The sequence below is a fragment of the Ischnura elegans genome, chromosome 9 (genome assembly GCF_921293095.1).
Source record: "Ischnura elegans chromosome 9, ioIscEleg1.1, whole genome shotgun sequence".
NCBI lineage: Eukaryota > Metazoa > Arthropoda > Insecta > Odonata > Coenagrionidae > Ischnura > Ischnura elegans.
In genome coordinates this window covers 76,497,301-76,517,139 of record NC_060254.1, presented here as the reverse complement: position 1 = coordinate 76,517,139, position 19,839 = coordinate 76,497,301, and the positions used below count along the sequence as shown (strand labels likewise).

The 19,839-nt window shown below is 39.7% G+C and overlaps 1 protein-coding gene and 1 non-coding gene across 2 annotated transcripts in view; one reads left to right on the top strand and one right to left on the bottom strand.

The window, feature by feature from the left end:
• Nucleotides 1-19,839, bottom strand: part of LOC124164960 (diacylglycerol kinase beta) — a 651,622-nt gene that overhangs the window by 382,744 nt on the left and 249,039 nt on the right. The window lies entirely within an intron of this gene.
• Trnai-uau lies at nt 6,215-6,306 on the top strand. The gene is given in 2 exon segments: nt 6,215-6,252; nt 6,271-6,306. It is a non-coding gene; the product is annotated as a tRNA-Ile (tRNA).

Here is a 19,839-nt window from a genome sequence, read left to right as displayed (position 1 = left end):
AAAAAAAAGAGAATGCGCAGTAGTATACTTTTATGCCTTAAAGTGCTGAGCATAATAAGCTTTTTCTCTTATCAAGAGGGGACCTCTTTATCTTTCTCTGGCCGGACATATTTTTATTTTTGAGATGTACAATGTGTATAAGGAGTAATTTTTTAAGGCAGAAATTAAGAACAGATTTTTAGCATTCTTTTGTTGTTCTTCAAAACCAGTATGATCGTCCTTACAGTGATTAGATTCGTTACTTATGCTACGCTCTCTCTAAGTTTTACCCTTTTCATTGCACTCCATTCATGAATTTTTGATGAAATGTTGATTCATCTTGTACTATTTGGTATTCCTGAGTGGATTCTATCCATGGACGGGGTAAAGGAAATATGGCCCAAGTATTGAGCGTGGCACTCCTACTTACAAGGGAAGTCCCTAAAGTGTCACCTCCAGATCTCAATAAAATTTTTCTAGGTGATAGGAAATGGATACCCATCACATGTAGTTTTGTTTCAGACGCCAATGCATGATAACTCTCGAGATATTAGCGACGGATAGTATCAGGAAAACGCCTAATTTTATGCAACTCACAACACAACATTATACGATCAGTGCTCTTCGTCTTAGCAACGGAGCATATTGGGCTATTGTTGCGCTGCGGTTTTCGTAAATTTAGCTGTTTCCCTTGTACTTTCCGTCGCTAATATATCTCGAGAGGTATTGTGCATTGGCGGCTGAAACAAAATTTACATCTCATTTACTATCACCTAGAAAATTTGAACGATATCTGGTGTTGGCACTTGATGGACTTCCCTTGCTAGCAACCTGACTTCAAAGTTTTGTTCCTTAGCCTACGTAGGAGGATGCATACTTCCTTGAGACGTCAACGATGTAGGCAATGCGTAAAATGAAGGCTATGAGCTTTTTTAATGGGGCAGAAAACATATTTCGCGGAGATATTGAAATGGAAAAATATTTTTTTAACTTACTTATTGGATGGAGCTTTAGGTGGCATGGATCAGTGCATTAAGAGTTACATAGGGAGAAGAATTTTAGTTGAGGCTGAAAGATTGAGTTGATAATGAATTTTGGAGATTTATCCTGCTATAAGCCCTTGACAACACTACAGTGTTAGTAGTTGGCATGTTAGGCTGGACTTCATGAAATCCGTCTTTGTTTTTTTGGAATCTTTTTCAAATAAGGGATAATAATTTTGAAAGGAAGAAAGTCCGGAACTTGGGTTATCCATCATTAGCCCTTTAAAACCCAATGCTGCTCCAAAGTTACATCAAAACGCATACATTTTCTGCTCTATTCAGGGAATATTTAAGCCACGCGTTGTTTTGTGCTGTGAAGTTTAATGGCAAAATATGTTGCTGCCACAATAATCATGATTGAGCAGAAAATATTCTGTTTTTAAATGAGGAGTCTTGAATTTTTAATTTCTCCCATAAGCTACTCTGGGTTAGAAAGGGTTGAATTTATTCATGTATCTGAAAGGATTACGTTCAATAAATAAATGCCAAAAACGTTCTTTTACGCTTTGGATAAGATATTTCACCGTCACGTGTTATCAGTTATTTCGAATTTTCTCTCTCGAGTTAACAGATAAGACCATTTCAGACCTACTGCTTTGAATAGAAGGGGATTCATTCCGGCCTTATTTTCTTTTTGTTCATTTTCGTCCCACGAGCAGGAAATTGTCCCTCTAAAAGGAAGGAAGGTGATTTGCGATGAATTCCTGAAAATAAGGTAGAGGTTTTAGGAAAGGAAGTAAACTCCTTTTTTTTAAATCTAGATGGAGCTGATGAAAAGCGCATTTCATGGACTGAAAATATCACACACTCGAAAAAGTGTGAGGCCTTTTCTTTGCGGATCTCTCAAAAGTGTTATTTCTCCTTTAGCTGCGTCAGCGCGTGAGATAACGTCGAAATGATGGTAGTCTCATCTGAGTGGGTCGTTCCGCATCTCCAAGGTCCCTTCCGTACTAGGTCGTCAAATTACTTTATTTTCTTCCCCCTTCCACTCCTTTTTAGTACGTGAGTGCGGAATTGTGGCTTTGACAGCATGAGAAAGGGGCGGAAGTAAGTTGCCTTTAAAAAGTTAGTTTTGGCTCATAACAATGTGGCTTTTCCCTCTATGCTTTAATGGAAAGGCGTGGTGTCCCGCCTCGAACTTCATAAAGGCGAGGGAATCGTTATTTCTTACTTCATCTGTGGAAGGACTCATACACTTTGCTCTCTACGGGGGAGGTAGAAATAAATAAACAAGATGGAGGCCGACCCAGCGATGATCATGTATTTCCGTTTGCTAAATATTTGTTTTATTTTCCTTCTCATTGCAACAAATTTTAAAGTAGATTAGTGTTTTGAAATATACAAAGAATTATAGGGGTAGTTTTTAAAGCCAGACACTAAAAAAAATCTTTCTAACTTTCCCCTGTAGTTCTTCAAAACCAATATGATCGTCCTTGAAGTGATTATATCCATTTTTATGCAGCGCTATCTTTTAAGTTTTACCCTTTTTATTGTACTACATAGATGAATATTAAAAGGCATGGTATTATTTGTTATGCTATCTGGTATTCCTGAGTGGATTCTATCCATGGATGGACTAAAGGGCAGTAATTATGGAAATATGGTACGATGATTGGCACGATTATTGAGCGTGGCACTCCTACTTACAAGGAAGGTGCCTAAACTGTCACAGCCTGCAAGATCTTTGTAGATCTCTATGAATTAAATGCAGAGTGTTTTGGCCAACGCTTCCGTGCATGTTCATACCTTCTTATGGGCTTTTTATTGCAATGAATATGTTTTCTTTATTGAAAAAACAAATCATATTCAATGCAAAGGAACCCCAAAGGAAGTATAAAAATATACCGAGACCATGGCCATAAAAATTGCATCTAATTCTTGAAGACCCAGACTTCATAACCATTATGAATTAAATGCAAAGTGTGTAAGTGTATTTTTATATCTACTTCAAGGAAATCTTTGGAAATAATTATATAACTTTGTACTTGTATGTCTTTGTACTTGATCTGGAATAATATAAAATGAATGTTCAGAGAACATGCTTTTCCAGGCAAAAAATTATACAAAAAAGGAAAAAGTGTAAGAAAAAACATTTTAATGAGAAACATGGTTTTCGCTCGGCATTTTAAAACGTAAAATTTTTTCCTAGCAATACTTATGGGTGAAAATAAATCATCATTCAAATCAGGCGTTACGACGAAAGAAAGTTATTGCTTCCATTTTCGTGTAATATATTCCGTGATCATAATTCATGCATTATTTTGTTTGAACCGTTCCATATCCCGCTTTTTCTTTCAGTCCATCAACTTGGTGTGGAGCCCTGAGATTAAAATTGAGTTATAAATGAAAGTGAAAAAACTTTGTGAATGTCCACAGTGTTTATTCAAGTACGACGCGTTTCAGCGAATCATCGCTATCATCAGGTACAAATGCATGGTTTACGTCAAGAAGTCTTATATATGTACATGCGGAAAGGAGGGGGTATGGTTATGAGTTGGTGGAAGTGGGAGAGGAGTTGGGGGTAAAGGATGGGGGAATGGAGTGGGGAGGCGGTTGGGATACGTAAGGAATTGGGGTCCGGTTGAAGGTTTTAGCGGGGGCAGGGCTAACAGCGGGGAATGACTAAGGAACTCAATGTCGTTCATGAGATTTCCTTTGCGTTTCTTCCTTCTGGTGATCTCGCACTGCTCGAGTGCGTCGAGCCGACGTCCTTTATTCTCGAAGACCAATATTTTTGGTTTGAAATTGCACGAATGGCCCTCGTTGATGAGATGAGAGGCTACCTGGGATTTAGTGTCATATAGTTAAGTTTAAAATTGAGGATTGCAATTGAATTGCCTAGTTTTTTTAAGTAAATAGCTAGCAACAATGGTACTTTCTCTCTGTACTGTAAATAGGAGGCGTGATAACAATTTGACGCACCTCATTCAATCGCTCCAGTGACGCAATTGGTTAGCGCACGGTACTTATAAGTAGGTAGTTGTGAGCTATGCCGGGGTTGTGAGTTCGAGCGTCGCCTGGAGCAATTTTATTTTTGTCAAAAACTGCAGCGGGCTTACAGAAAGTGTTACTTATGAAGGGAGACGAAGCAGCGTGATAAATTACATAGTTAAAAGTTATAAATAAACGACATAAAAATGTATTACTATTAGGTATTTTACTGTTTTCTTTTGCTCCAGGTGTTTAAGGGTAGTTACGAAATTTCGATGACAGTGGAATTAGAAGGGAATAACTTGAATGCCCTTCGAAAAGACGATGTAGATTGACGCAGATATTTCCTGAATTTTAAATGAAAAATCTCCAAACCTTTGAATTGTATTTGCATTACGATCATAAAATGGTCTTGGTCTACGGTCACCAAATGGTTTGACTCCGTAAATGTGGTTTAAATTTGAGAGCATTCATTTTTGTCTGTAGTTGCCATAAATTTCTCCTTCAGTTAGTTCAAATGACCATATCTCTACCTCAATAGTCAGGCAACACCTGGGATGATATTCCATCACTGGTACGTGTATGTATGTGTTCTAAATATTTCTTTGAAAAACATTATATTCATGAGGTTTTTATTTTACATCATAGATAAAATTTAGATATTACTTATAGTTATGATTTGAGGAGTAATAACGACTCATAAATTTTCCACACCATTCTTAATTAATCAAACCAGTGTCGACACTTACTCCCACAGAGCAAAACCTCCTCTAAAAGCCTGTTTACTCATTCGATCCATGTATTCGTGCGTGTTCCGGTTCACAAACTACGTTCATTCAATTAGACATCAACTCGTGCGTGTTAATGATTCGTGTAAACAGGCCTTCAGATACATCCCTATGGCATTTCGAATATCACATGTGAGGTCTTAGACACATAACTCTAACTTTCAGATAGGTCTACATTAGGGAGATAACATCCCAATAGGAGGGATGGCAATCGAAACCAAATGAAAGTCAAAACCAGTAAAATTTCAATTGTTTCGTTCATGTTAGTTTTCGTTCGAGCGAAATAGAGAAACGAAAGGAAATGGTTTTAAACCCGGGAAGCTAAACTCAGGGTCGAAACGAAATCGGAGTCAAAACTACTTCGGGTCGAAACTAAATTAATACTATGAGAATAAACGAAACGTAGGCAATGTTTTGCACCGGAGGGACCTCGTGCTTCACCTTCTAACAGTTTAGTTTTGACCCACACACCGAGTACGAGGTATGGTCGAATGAAGTAGAGGTTCGGCATACCGCCACTAAATGCATGGAGCACTCATATTTTTACTACTAAGACGAGAAAACTCGCGATTCGATTTTGGAGTCCGATGTTTAAACCTCTCTACACGTTTGCCAAACGTAATGGGTCGTAACTATTCCCTCCTATCCCCCTCCTCTCTACTTGTGGGTTGGAAACTTAACTATGAGCAGCGGAGTTTCGATTAATTTAGTTTCGTACCAGGGAGTAAAGTTTCGTCCTGGGTCGAAACTAAAATCCTTGGTGATTTTAATTTCGTGCCGGGACGAAACTAATCCTAGGCCTCGTATTTTCGTTTCCCTCTGGGTCAAAACGAAACATTTTCGTTTCGTTTCATTTGCCATCCCTGCCCGATAGTTGGTCCCGCTTTTGTGAAATAACATTGCGTGGAAAATTACTAAGACTCTAATACTCAAATTTAATGACGAAACTCTAATACTCTCATCAGTGGCGCAGCGAGGGGGGGGTTTTGGGGGATAAAACCCCCCCTCAAACTATCCCCCAAAACCCCACCCCAGAGCTCACAGAAAGTTAAATCTATTTTACTTAATTGGATTAATTTTGCTTATAGAAGTGTGAGGATAAATAAAATATCCCTCATAAGGACGTAAAAATCACCATTTTGAACCATTTATCTTAATTTTTTTTCCGGCGGAAGGCCTCCGCACCTCCCGCTTACCCTGGCGGGTATGCAATGCCTCCAAGCCCCCAAGTATTAGTTGCGCCTAAAACCTCCCCTAGCCTTAATTCCTGGCTGCGCCCCTGACTCACATCACTATGACGAAATTCCATAAAGTTGAGCTACAAGCGATTGAATCATTATTTCATAGAGGACTGGAACGTATGGCAGGTTTTTCGAGGGGAGCAGTATCTGAAACCCACAAAAGTACCACCTCAAAGATGACATCGACGGGTATCAGTCGATATCTAGAGGCTTCCCTTTAGTGTCAGATATCGCTCCAGTGGCGCAATTGGTTAGCGCACGGTACTTATAAGACAGTGGTCGTGGGCTATGCCGGGGTTGTGAGTTCGAGCCTCACCTGGAGCAATTTTTTTTTCGCTTCGGGCGTACAGAAAACGTTAAAAATATATTAAACGAATTAGTCTTGGAACCGCTGAAGACTCACATTCTGCGCGCTAGGCTTAGTTTGACTATACAATTGAGAATAGATATATTTCCGTACGGCAAGGAGATCATAGTATTGGAACGCTATTGTATTTCAAGGTCCGACAAAAAGTATGAATTGATAGAGATATTTTGCGGAACGGATAGGTATTTAAATTAGTTTTTGCTCTGAACAATACAAGGCTTCAATGAATTCTAGGCGGAACTTCGTTTGAGTGTTTCCTTTTTTATGTGTTAACGGTTGGTGTCCCAACACCCCCTGCCACACGCCTGCTGAGGTATGTAGCGGGGTAGTATGTGGATGAACCCTTGCCAGTTATCGCTCGCGACTCAGGTTTGGTGACTGATCGATATCCCCGATGACGTCTTCATGATCCTACTCACTCCCACTACACCCGCATGTAGACTGGGAAATCGAGTCCTTTTGCTGAGAGTTGCAGAGGTTGATAGCAACGTAGCTCAGTCACCCTTATCTCTTATCTTTCTCCGTCGTGTCGTCTCGTCTCACTTTGTACTCAAGCACAACCGGTGTCAGTGTTTGTTCTGAAAACGTCTACTCATTATGTTAGGTCTAGCGAGCAAGGCGACTTGCCTGTGTGTTGACTCAAAGGCATTTGAAATGAGTTGTCGTGTGAGGATTCAGCTGCTCTTGTTAGCCTTCGCTCCGTCTGATGCTGGAGGAGTCGGTAACATGAAAGGCAATCGTGAGGGAGGAAAGAAAATGAGGAAGGCGTTTTTATCTTAAATATGCATTTCCCCAATCATGATTGATTGTTTGGCCACTGAGTGCACGTTGTTACTATGACGAATAATAATAAACAATTAATAAAGAACAGTCAGCTTAAAAAATTACTACCAATTTTACTGCATTTTTAAGCAAAAATCTTACATTGCAACAGTTTTTATGTCTAATATTAGCAAAGTTAGAGGAGTACTGCAGAAAGAGTTAGTTTAGGCTAAGAGATAAATTATGATGTCAGCTAAGTGCTTCTCGCGTTGATTTTCATCCACTTAGAATTGCTGTTTTCGCCACTTCATTGAGTAAATTCTTTATTTCATGGGTAGAACTTAGTAATATTAAATTAAAATTCACGATATTTACGACCAAGAATGTTTATGCTGCTGTAAGCGCTTGGCTTACATTTTAAGGTAACATAAGTTAACTCATTCATATTAAATAACCCTTGTCTCCTCATGTTTTGCTATCTTTTATGGCCTTTTTTTATTCGTATTTCACATTTGTCCTTCCGTTTTCCTTCTTGAGTGTGAGCGTAGAAATTTTTCATTATTTTGCCTTTATAAAATATATTTTCAGCAAAATATAGTGCTATAGACCCTGGAAATTGTTATCAATCCTATATATTACGTTAGATACTAGGTTCTTCACCTATTCATTGATTGAAATCTTGGAAAAAAAACATCTTTAATTATTTGGTGCCAATGCTGCGAGGAAAACCACATGATACTAATCTAAATAGATTTTCCCCTTCCTGATATTGCTCTTAAGATAATATATTTTACCGTATCCTCTACCGTGATAGTAGCATTGATAGCTGGAGACGGTGAAGAAGAGACTGTTGAAATTTTAGCCTACAACAGTGTTGTCGTATTGAAATATCTAGAAGAAATCATGAGTACATTCAGGACAAAACAAATGTAACATGAGGTGAATAATATGCAGGTTATTTGCACGAGAAATAATGTTACTCAACCGTTACTGAATAGGTAAGCAAGGCGACTTCCTTTAAGTATTTGTCAGTAAAGACTGGACATGTATCAGTTAATATGAATTGAAGTTAGATAGGCAATGTACTGATCTGAATTAGGCGGCCGTCGGGTTAACTTTTGGAATTTAGAGGCGGGGAAAGTAATTTAAACTTTGAAAATTTTCCATAAAATATTATAATGTGAGGGCTATTAAAAATTATTAATCATTTCTCTTATATGCTGACTTAACCTTTTACCGGTCCTCAGTCTTGAAAGTTAAATCCGTTGATTCATGGTTAGCGTAAGGAAATTCAGCATATTTTTTATAAAGACCACTCTTTTCAATCTTCCGAGCTATCAAAGCCCATAATCACTCCAACTTTTACATAACTATTTAAACATGTAAAAAGTAATTCAAAGCAACAACTGCAGTAGCTCTAAAGGTTAGCAAAAAAAATCGATTTGTCCCAAATATCTGCCATTTTGGATTCTGCCTTTTCGAAATTCATGGCTTCAATCGTTTTTTTTTAAGATTTGAAGTAATTTTGAAGTAATTTAGTGACCTCGGGAATCGAACTCAGGTCACAGGGAATAGAACTTAGAAAATCATAGTACTTATTAAATTTTCCTGCGTGAACTTGCACGCGCTCTCCGCTGCTGTCTTTTTCCGTCACACTGGACATGCGCTTCGACTCCGCCATTTCTCTCCCCTTGTCGCCTAGCAACGCAGCCTCCGGGAATTGTGTACCTGTGGGCGATGGACCAGCCCCGAGCGCTGCGTGAGCAGCCCACATTATCTGCTCCCCATCATCCCAGATCTCGAGGCTGTTCGCTCCTCCCACTCGTCCTTGAGTCTAATCAAAATTTGAATGTCATTCCAGGACCCCGTCTTTCTCGAAATTCCTCGCCTCTCTTTTCCCATCACATCCTACTTCTGTTTCCTCTCCGACTCTGAAGGGAGGAGGGAATGAAAAAAAAAAAAGACTTCACGTTAGCGGAAGAGACTATAGGGGATAACTGAGAGAATTTATTTATTTTATTTTATCTTCATCAACCGGAAAAAGGCGCATTCAAGGCCTGTGCAGCGGGCGGACTGGACGGATAACAACGTACGAAGATTAAAACATAATCGCAGATGAACTAATATTGTATGTTCCGCTAATTTTTTTAATGGTCTCACCCAAGTTTTGACAAAATACGCTATTTCATTCTCAAAGGTGAAAATGCGAATTTTGTGAGCTGATTTTTACCGTTTGGGAATGTGGCGAGGAAGGGTAAAGATTGGTAGTTCGAAGGTGGAAGGGGGGGAGATAACAAGGATGTCGCTCGACATCACAACGCTCTGCGATTATACAAGGGCTCAAGGGATTATACATCATTTCAAGAGATATAACACATCGAAAATATTCCAATGAAAAACTCTTTGATTGAACATGGATAATATTAAAACCAGTGGATTTTAACTTTAAACAATAAAATAAGAACATTTAAAGGGCAACAATCAATCGTATCATTTTTTCCTAAAAATTTATATGATCGATTGAAAAAATAATATAATAAAAAATTGGACCGGAAAGGGTACATGGATAAGTATTTTCCAGCATAATTTATTGTAAGTAGAAGCTTAATTCGACGACTGTAACTTCGAAATTCACCCATAATTCTCTTAAAATTTCTTATGTGCAATAGGTATACCTATCAGGGCTTTTTCATGCGCCCAGAAAACTGCTATAATGTTTCGACTTCCATTTTGAAGCACAGAAGCCCTAGGATACTCTGGCGTTTGTTAATGTGAATTTGTCAACCTCTCCCTTTAATCCGTGGGGAAAATAATACTGTCAAGCTTACTGAAGTTCTATTCCTTACGTGCTCTTTTGCCATTGCAAATAAATTGCACTAGAAATATTACACTTCATAAAAATTTGCAATCTTCAGCTGGCAATGTTTGAGCGAAACTCATTCCACGAACAGCCTGCCAGCGTTGTGAGATGTTGTGTATCCATGGATGATCTCTCTACCTTTTGCGATTATTTTTACGAATGAGGCGGATGGGAATTGTGACAGGTTTTCTCTGGAGAGAATGAACAAGGGCATGACTATTTGGACGAGGGAAAAGGGGATCCTGGATGATGGAGGGAATTCCGGTTTGCTATCGCCTAATTTTTTGCATTTTTAGTACTCTTTTTTCGCCTGAATATGTTTTATGAAAATTTAGGCGGAAGAAAATAGCCAGTTTATAAACGCGGGGAATTATTTCGAAGGGGAGTGTAGCTATCAAAAGTGTGATAAAATACAAGGAAGGGGTAAGATGAAGGCAGGGATAAATTCAGTATCAAATTTGAGGTGGGGGATTATGACGTGGGTTCAGGGAGTGAAGATTACCCCAGGGAGAGATGGTTATCCATTGTAAATTTTTTAGATATACGTAGTATTTACGTATTTTTTAGCCTAAAATTTCATGATTAATCTTAGCAACAGATGAAATTGTACCATTTTTGACATTTAAGGATACCAAAAGCTATTAAACTACTTATTAAAATTTTTAAAAAAATTGAAAACATTGGGGGGTTCGACTCTCTCTCCATAAATACACCCCTGGATGCAGGTATGTCTGTGAAAAGTAAAGAATGATGCTTGCGTAGACAATAAAATGGAAAAAATAGTGCCATTTTTCTTTAGTTCAAAATAAAAATGGCTCCAAAAGATTCGCTGCGAATAAGTGAGAATTAACAAATAACACAGGGCATTATTTGAACCAAACGAAGTGTTGCCCTACACTGAACATACTTGATACGTGTTTTACCATTTATTTCAATGTATTCCAACTAGTTCAATTGCCTATCATAATTATGATCATCTTTACTAACTCTTGCAAGGTTGCTGAATCTTCTGAATTTAAAATATGTGTTAACGCACGTCAAACAATAATCTAAGTGATTTTTTGAGAAGAGAATCATAATTCGCAATTCTCGTACCTTATTATCGGGAAATGAGCTGTAAATAAATTTTGCTCATATCTTTTTTTAATAGAAAATTTCCGAAATTCATAGGAAGGAGTCACTGGTCGATTTAACACTTCACCCAAGAAGCATTGAGACCAAATTGAGCTAACCACCCGAAATGCCGTAATCAGTCGTAAATTTGTCGGAAGATGCATGATATATTCTGTTGAGTTAAGATAAGAGCATCACAGTTCTCCTGTTCGCAACCCTACAAGTAAGTAATGTAAAACTGCTATCAGATGCGTGATAAGTAAGTATTATGATGCGATAGACTCACCATTCAGGGAAGTGACATTAAAGGCAACTTTACTGCTAAAAATCTGAGTCTGGATCATTGGCGGTGACGGTAGGCGGGTCAATTGCGAGTGCTTCATGCTTCCCGCTACCCGAAAAATCAAACGGGACGGCGTCCTCGCCCCAACGACCTTAATAGATCTTCGCCAACGACCCGAACATCTTACGCCTTGGGGCAAGCGGACACCAGAAGGGACCGCCGCCCGCTGAGCCGCCTTCATAAAACATGAGCCCTGGAAGAGAGATCTAAGAGCTTCTCCGCGGATTACGACGGACCGCGGGCATAAAATAGGGGGACACGACCTCGTTACCGAACCCTTAAGTCCGATACTAAGGCTCGCTCCCTTCACTCGCTCTGCGGTTTGATACCAACGGAATACTGTCTCGTCATCCTCACGGGGGCGCCTGTTTTAGACTCCTCGATCGCATGCATGCAGCCATACCGCCGTCCTCGATCAAAAGGTTTCCCATTGGCCCGCGCCTGGAACGGTGGTCTTGCTGTTGCAAGGACTTTACACTTCCCCGTCCCTATCACCCTAAGAGCCACAGACGAAGCTTGAAAGAGGTAAAAACCTCAACGCCAGGTTTATTAAACGCTTCGGAGTATCTTGAGGTATTACGTAAGCTCCCAGGGGGCTATTTTCATCCTCATTCAGGTGCAGACTCTCGAAGTGTGAATATTGATTGCCTTTAGTGACGTTTTAAAATGTTTGTAATCATTATGTCATTTCATGTCGAAGCGATCAAAAACCTGAGAGAGCTTAAGCTTCCTAAGCAATGAGAGATAACTATCATTTGTGATAAATTGAGTGTAAGTGACCGATTGTATAACGATTTTTTTTTATTTTTCACGACAAAACGTTTTAATATTTTATAGGTTTTTTTTATTTTTCTCGAAAAAAAAAAAATGTTTTCCGTTGTAAATATTTTAATGCTGTTATATAATCATTAATTTTGCAACTAGTATATGTTTTCTTGCACTAATATTATCTTATTTCAGCGGTCCTCTGTTTTTCACTATGTGGTCGCTCCAACATGCAGCCTTACGAGGAAATATCTACGGACATTTTTAATTTCCTGTTAAGTAAAATTTCGATTTAATCGCAAAAAATATGATTTTCGTCACGAATTCAGTTTTTTAATCTCAGCTATTGTTTTCAATAATATTTTTCTCCATAAGTATGTGCTTACCAGCCATGATACTATATTCTTTGACGGGATCATTTCTTTTTACTCCTAGGTCTCTTCATGCAGCCCTTCTACCGTCCTCGTTCAAAAGATTTCCTCCCTCGAGTTATTGGCTCAAAACTTTGATGTTTCCTTCAGGTGACACCTTTATAATGTCATTCTGTAACGATGTAATGGTCGGAAAGAATTATACACCATTTGGAAGCAGCCAATGGTGAATCCGAGATAAGGAGAAGGGGGAGTAGGCATTGGCGGATCCAGGGGGGGGGGGCACGGGGGCACGTGCCCCCCCCCAGACCCTTAAAAATATGCTAGATTTTTAATACGGTCCCATTATCATTTCGTTCGTTTTGTATGACGAGGTATCCTTGTGCCCCCCCCTGAACAAAATCCTGGATACGGCCTTGCGTGTGCCCCTCCCAGAAAGAAATCCTGGATCCGCCCCTGGGAGTAGGTGGTATCCTTTAATCAGTGCGGGAATTCCGTGAGGTTACGGAAACTTTGAGAATTTCGAGGATTGCAATAACATTTTACGACTGTCTCATTACTTATTTTCCAAAGAATTAAGTCTTTGAAACAAACATTTATGTAAATATTTAGTAATATTACCTCTTACCAACTACGCAGACAGTGAACGACCTAGGAAGTGTGTTTGTTAGCGGCATAATCGGATCGGTACCATGGCGCAAGAAGTTATCCTCGAACTATCCGTCGGTTTTTAATGCTCCTGTATATATTCGCATATATGCAGGAGCATTAAACATATATAGTCTACGTATAGTATTAATACATATATAGGGGATATATGTATACTAAACGAAATTACATTTTATCTAATGTAAATTGGATAATTATGGGGCGGCTATCGCACCCGCTGGACCAACTCTGGATCCGTCCCTAGAAACAGAAAACTTTTCATTCCTTCATCTTCTATTTCAAACTTCGCTTTCTCTCCCATGTTTCATAGGTGATATTATCTTTATCGACAATTATATAATAACTCCTCTTTCCTCACTAATTGGGGAAAGAAAAATTTGAGCCGAAGTAACTAATATCCCGCCGCATAATAATTTTAATATTTCCATAAAGCAATTGACTTACCGACCTCGGTCACCTTTGTATTTTTTGCTGACTTTTAACATGCTTTTAACTCGAGCATTCATGTTGAAGTATTCAGAGTATCTATGGAAGACTCTTGTCGATGATCTGCATCTCAAATATGCATCTGAAGGTATTTGTGTTGTGCTTCAAACGCAGTGCACGGAATTTACTTACACGCACGGTGAACTCTTGTATGCGAGAGAAAAAGTTCATGTAACGTAATGAATCATGGAAATCATTAAGGTCATTTTATACGGGGCTCGTAATTGCACAATCTGGGCGTGTGAAAAAAGGCGCGGTCAAAATTGCGTCGTATAAAGCTGTGAATTGCTAGAACGCATGCGATAATGCATTGACGTGAGATGGCAAAATAGCCCCTGTTGTAATTTCGTTAGTGAATTCGCGCATTGGGAAATTAAACCAGTTCTAACATAAAAAATTACGTGCCCCGAGTAAAACGGCCTTTAAAACTGCGTCTATTTATTGATTTTATGTAAACTGTGATTCATATTGATCGTGCTACTCTATGCTATACCAATTTCATGCCCAGGATTAACTTTTCAAATAGTTCACATAAACCATATTCTCCTTAAAATTAATTGGGAATGGAGGAATTAACTTCATCCATTCATTGATTTCATGGAAGCTGTGATTAATTATGACCGGGCTACTGCATGCTACACTACTTTTCTGGTGTGCCTGGGATCGACTTCCCAAATAGCTCACGTAACCCCTATTCTCCTTATAATTGGGAATGGAAGGGGTAGGTGAAGTGGTGGGTTGGGTACTTCGTTAATCATCAGTTAAGGCAAGAGAGAGAGGGAAGGGTGTTTGTAACGCCTTCATCATTCTGTCGTTTCCCTCGACCCTTCGTGGTGACTGATGTCGCCTCCGCTGCCGCCCCATGCCCTCATATTCCCGCATCGGCTAATTGCCTCTTCTTTTCCCCATCCCTCCACCCCTTCGAACCTGGGGTATGGGGAGCTAGGGCCCATGAGTTTATCAATCAAACGAAATAAATTTAATGAAGTAGCTTTCATTCCTTCAGCTCCCATTTAAAAATTTGCTTGCTTACAAACCAAATGCATTTTTGACTGTAGCAAGTACAATAATTAAGAATTTACCGATAGTATCCTGATGAAGACAATCGTGGAAGGACAGGTGGATGGGAATAAGGGCAAGGGACGACCCCGAATGAGTTACATAGGTCAGGTTATAAAGGACCTAAAAGAGAAGAAATGCATGCCAATTAAAAGACTGGTCGGATAGGAGAGAGGGATGGAGAGATGCGTCAAACCAAATATTAAGATTGTTGATTAATGATGATGATGAAGTAGCTCTGAGTTGAATTTTTTCCCTTTAAAATATATCTAAGGATTCCTTCACACTTTCTCAAGAATTATGATAATTTTAAACCTATCGCGGAGAACGCGTGGAGGAAATACCTTTGGCAGGGCCCCAGAAGCTAGTATTCTCCAAATATTTTGATGGTAGGTCCACGGACGAAAAAGTGAAAGACAGATGCTACTGCACACTGTCAGAGCACATCATCTAGCGATTCGATCGATGGATTTTTCTTCCTCATAGGAAAATCCAATAGGATCGCTGGAACATTAATTGCGTAAGCTTGGTTTCGCTTATAGTAGGGCCCTCTTCGCTTTTATAGCGTTGAGGTGTCGTTCCCTCGTCCCGTTCCTTCCGCACCTTTCCTTTCCCAGAGGCGTCGTCGGGCTCCTATCGCGGCGGCGCCTCTTTCCTTTTTCCTTCCTCTCCAGCCCCTCCCCGGGTGATCTGGCGTATAAGCCACGGGCTTGGTTCCCGGCCCCGGTGCGTTGTATCCTTCGAAGGGTTCACCTAGAACCCTCAAACTCTTTGTCAGAGCACATCGCGGATACGCAGGTTCATGCTACAAAGTGCAGAAGCGTTTCGATCGCTCTATGTATCAAATGCAAAGTAAATGAGCGTGCTTCGCAAAAAATTGAATATTGGGCATATAATATAGGGCAGAACACAGATTTTACTCTACGCTCTTTGGCGGTAGGTAACCAATTATGTTGGGAGCCACTAAAGATAAGGGGACTACGCGTCAGGCTTTGATTGCCTGATAAATGTAGAACAGAAACTTGCCAGAGTGACACGTAGATAATCAAATTTAAATCACACTATATTTCTTATGCCATATAATCGGCTGGTACTGAAGCGCACTCCGTGATGTATATTTATGAGGATATCGCTTGAATTTCCGCTAATGCTAATAGTTGAGTTTCGAATGCGTGTTCCATGAAATTCTCTAGTACACTCGAAAGTGAATCATGAAGAGTACACAATTCTGTTAACATATATAGTTGTCATTAATACTGTCGGGATTCTAATATCTATATCTTTCTGAAATATTCGCCAGAAATTATCCTTTTCTATGGATAATTGGAGATTGCGGCGCAAATATACTTATTAGCAATGAGACTGCAATTTTCGTGTTTCCTTCCTGTTGTTATCGAAATACTCGAGCTAAATAATATATATTATCTATCCGATCCTAAAGTTATATATTTCTGTTGGTAATGTAGGTGTTTTCATTAATAATTTCATCCCACTCTTTTGAATCTTTAAATCTTGTATGATCGTCATCGCCGCTCAAACTTTGTATCAAATTTCTGCGAATTCTCGAATACGACTGTTTATCTGTTGTTCAGCATATTGCGATGAATAGATGACTAAAAAAACAGTGTGAAATAATATGATCACCCAAACATACGTATGTATTTTATTATGATCCCTTAAGGCCCTCCCTTCCTCTTTATGGCAGACGTACTCATAACCTGTCTCATACCCTGTCCTTTTAGGAGCGTCCTGGCTAAAGCTTTTTTTTTCTCTCCTCTGGGCCATCATAATATAGGGAGCCCCTTCAGTGTCTCCCTTGTTTTCTTTATTGCTGCCATATTTCTTTACCACATACATCCCGTTTACAGCCCCTATATTTCCATGGCACCCACTTATCACCTGTAGGGTGTTGATTGTGGGGTGAGATTCACCCAACATATGATACTTTACGTGTTAGATTAATGTGATTAGAACGACACGTATATAATTGTAAATAGGTTCTACTTTCACCATACAGTGACTATTTGTCCTCGCAGTCCAACCTGGGTGGTTGTATGTATTTCTACATGGAATGTTTGCCACTGACTTTGAATAATTTCAAACGCACCTCAGTATCTCTCTTCCCATGTTTACCACCCAAATGGGTTATAAGCCGCGCAGACCTTCATTTACTAATTTCTCCAGCTGGAACTCGTTCGTGCGTGGAGCTAAATCGCAGCAAACCGCATTAGTAGACGATAAATTTCAACGTCTGAACTAGGGAATGCATTATTCCTCCGATCCAATAATGCGACGTTATATGTACATTGTACAATGTATAAAGATAGAAATCGCAGCGCTGCTCATTTATTACCTAAATTTTCAGTCATGGGCTCATATGGTTCTTTCAATCGATTTGCGATGCATTTAAGGCAGCTTGCTAGCTTAGTATTAGGGTATTCGAGGTATTAAATTGTCCAGAGCCTCCGGCAAGAAGAAAATCTAGCGGTAAATCCTAGTACTTGGTTCAATGTTTCTGTAGTTTAGAAATGGTGCGTTTTCGACGTAAAAATCATTAGTAATTTTGTTTCCCACCAACATCAGCTATCCAGGGTTAAAATTTCGTGACGAAATTTTTCTCCCTTCTGTATATCTTCGAAAAGTAGTTGGAGTTGAAGGATGAGAGGGAAGATTAAGGGGAAGGAGGGGGTAGGAAGCACAGAATCATAATTAGGAAAGAATTCAGAAACATAATTGAGAAAGAAATGAAACTTTCAGTATCTGATGATGACTGCAAGCCCATGGAAACATGTGTAGCAGAGTTTCTGAATTAAAAGTTTTAGACAGATGGTATGCGCAGAAGGCGACGGTCCCTGTTCATATTTGAATCGCTAACTGCAGAAAGGCATCATGTCCAAGTTGGACGATTTATCTTTTTTTATTTAAGTTGCTTCTAGGTGCAAGAATAAACGTTTCCTTTGAAAAGGAAACATGCTATGCTAATAACGCAAAGCAAATGTTTCCACAACATGTTTCATTTTAGTAGGGAACGTTAAGTCTTGCACCTAGCAACAACTTAAATAAGAAAAAAGAAAAATCGTCCAACTTGGACATGGTGCCTATCTGCAGTTAGCGATTCATTCGCTCTGATGAATGAAGTACAGTATCCTATCTGTTTGGGAAAAATACTTCCAGTGTCTCCATCTTTCGCAAGCATACTTCAGATCTCCTCGTGACCCACTAACACTTGACCCCATTGAACCCCCACCGACTTCCCCCTCCTCTTAATATCCCCACCTCCTGCGGCTACGTCATCCCTCTCCTCGTAAAAAATCATCCCCCCCTCTTTATATGGCATCCTTACCCAATGCCCCCGAACCCATTCCACGCACATAATACTCTGAGAACCTTGAAATATCCCATTCCCTCCCTCCTCTATTCCACCCCATCTCTTCCCAATCTCCCCTCAGACACTTTCGGCCTTCTCCAAGTCCTCTTTTTTACGACGCACCGTATATCGTTCCTCTTTTTTATACCGTTTTTTCTCCTTTCATTCCTCCCTCCAACCTTGATTATTTCCATCCGAAACGCTTTGATCCTTATTCCCTTCCTATTGGTGAGACCGAGGCAAGATGGTAAATGACTAATTTCTAACTCATGCGGCTATGTAGCCCCGCCATGTTGGTAATACTAAAGTTCATTAAAAATATCTTTGAGAGAATGAGGGCAGTGAGCGAGAATGTTTAACAGCAAGCGGGCAGGAAGGTTAATTTTTTCATCAGTTTACGCGGCGAAACGAGACGAGGTAGACCGGGTACTATTGGCGGATCCAGGATAGGGGCAAGAAGGGGTTAAAATTCCAGCAGTAGTGGGGGTCGGAAAAAATCACCATTCTATCTAGTGTAAATTGGATACCAAAGGGGGGGGGGAGCTATAGCCCTCTTAGCCCCCCACCCATAGATCCGCCACTGCTGGGTACCAAATTACTTAACGGACCTTGATATTAACGCTTTGAATTTCAAGATGTCCTCTTATCACAACGTCACATCTCGGGCAGATTTATTTCAAAATAAAAATACGGTTAGCAATCGAAATGACATAAAATAGAATGGAAAGCGTAACGTCAGTTCATTTAAAATATCTTTGCGACTGAAAGGCAGGCCCAAGTTTTGGGGAGGATGTGGGAGGAGGGCACGTGACTCCCTGAAAACCAACGAAAATGCGATGGGCGGAGCCTAGCCTCCGGGATATTCAGTCTCTTTCAGGCCTCCGTGGAGTATACTTCGTGACATAGACAACTATGTTACCAACTGGCACCAGTGGGTGTGATCGTCTGTTGTTGATTGTGTAAACTCCCGATGTACTGATTTTGGGGGTAATTGAGATAAATAAAAATAAATAAATAAAATTATGCGTAAGCTATCGAGGACGAAAGGTGGCAATTCCGGTAACTTTTTCAAGTGTCTCCGTGGCACATTTGACTAGCGTGATCGGCAGTTAACTGATAGGTTTGTGATTCAAACCCACCTGGAGACGTAATGTAGCCGGCCTCGGTGGCATTGGGATAAAACCCTCTCCTGCCAAAACTAAGGTCGTGGGTTGAAGTTCTGCCTGGGTAGTAGGTTCCCATTTATGGTATGGATTTGTTGTGCATCGTTAATGCTGGAACCCTCCTTGTTAAGACCTTTATGTGCCGTTCATGGGGAAGTTGGAGGTAAGCATTAAAAATAAATGCGCATGAATACCTTAGACAATCTGCTATTCACTGCTTATTAATCAATTTTTGCTCGTCGAGTCTTTTTCCCTGTCATAAAAATATAACATTACTTATACTAATATCCGGGGATAGTTGATGGTGGCAAGATGACGACTCCGACAAGGATTTTGTACTTCTTTCTTTTTGGTGTATATCACATATATTTTTTGAGAGAGACAGAAAACATTATATTTCGTAATTCAAACACAGAATATTGAACAAAAATTTGTCACTTACTCGTAGGCTGCTCTGAGAATTCTATAAATTAAGAAGTGAATAATCGGCAATATCGTATAAATATACCAGTATTTAGCGGACCATTTTTTT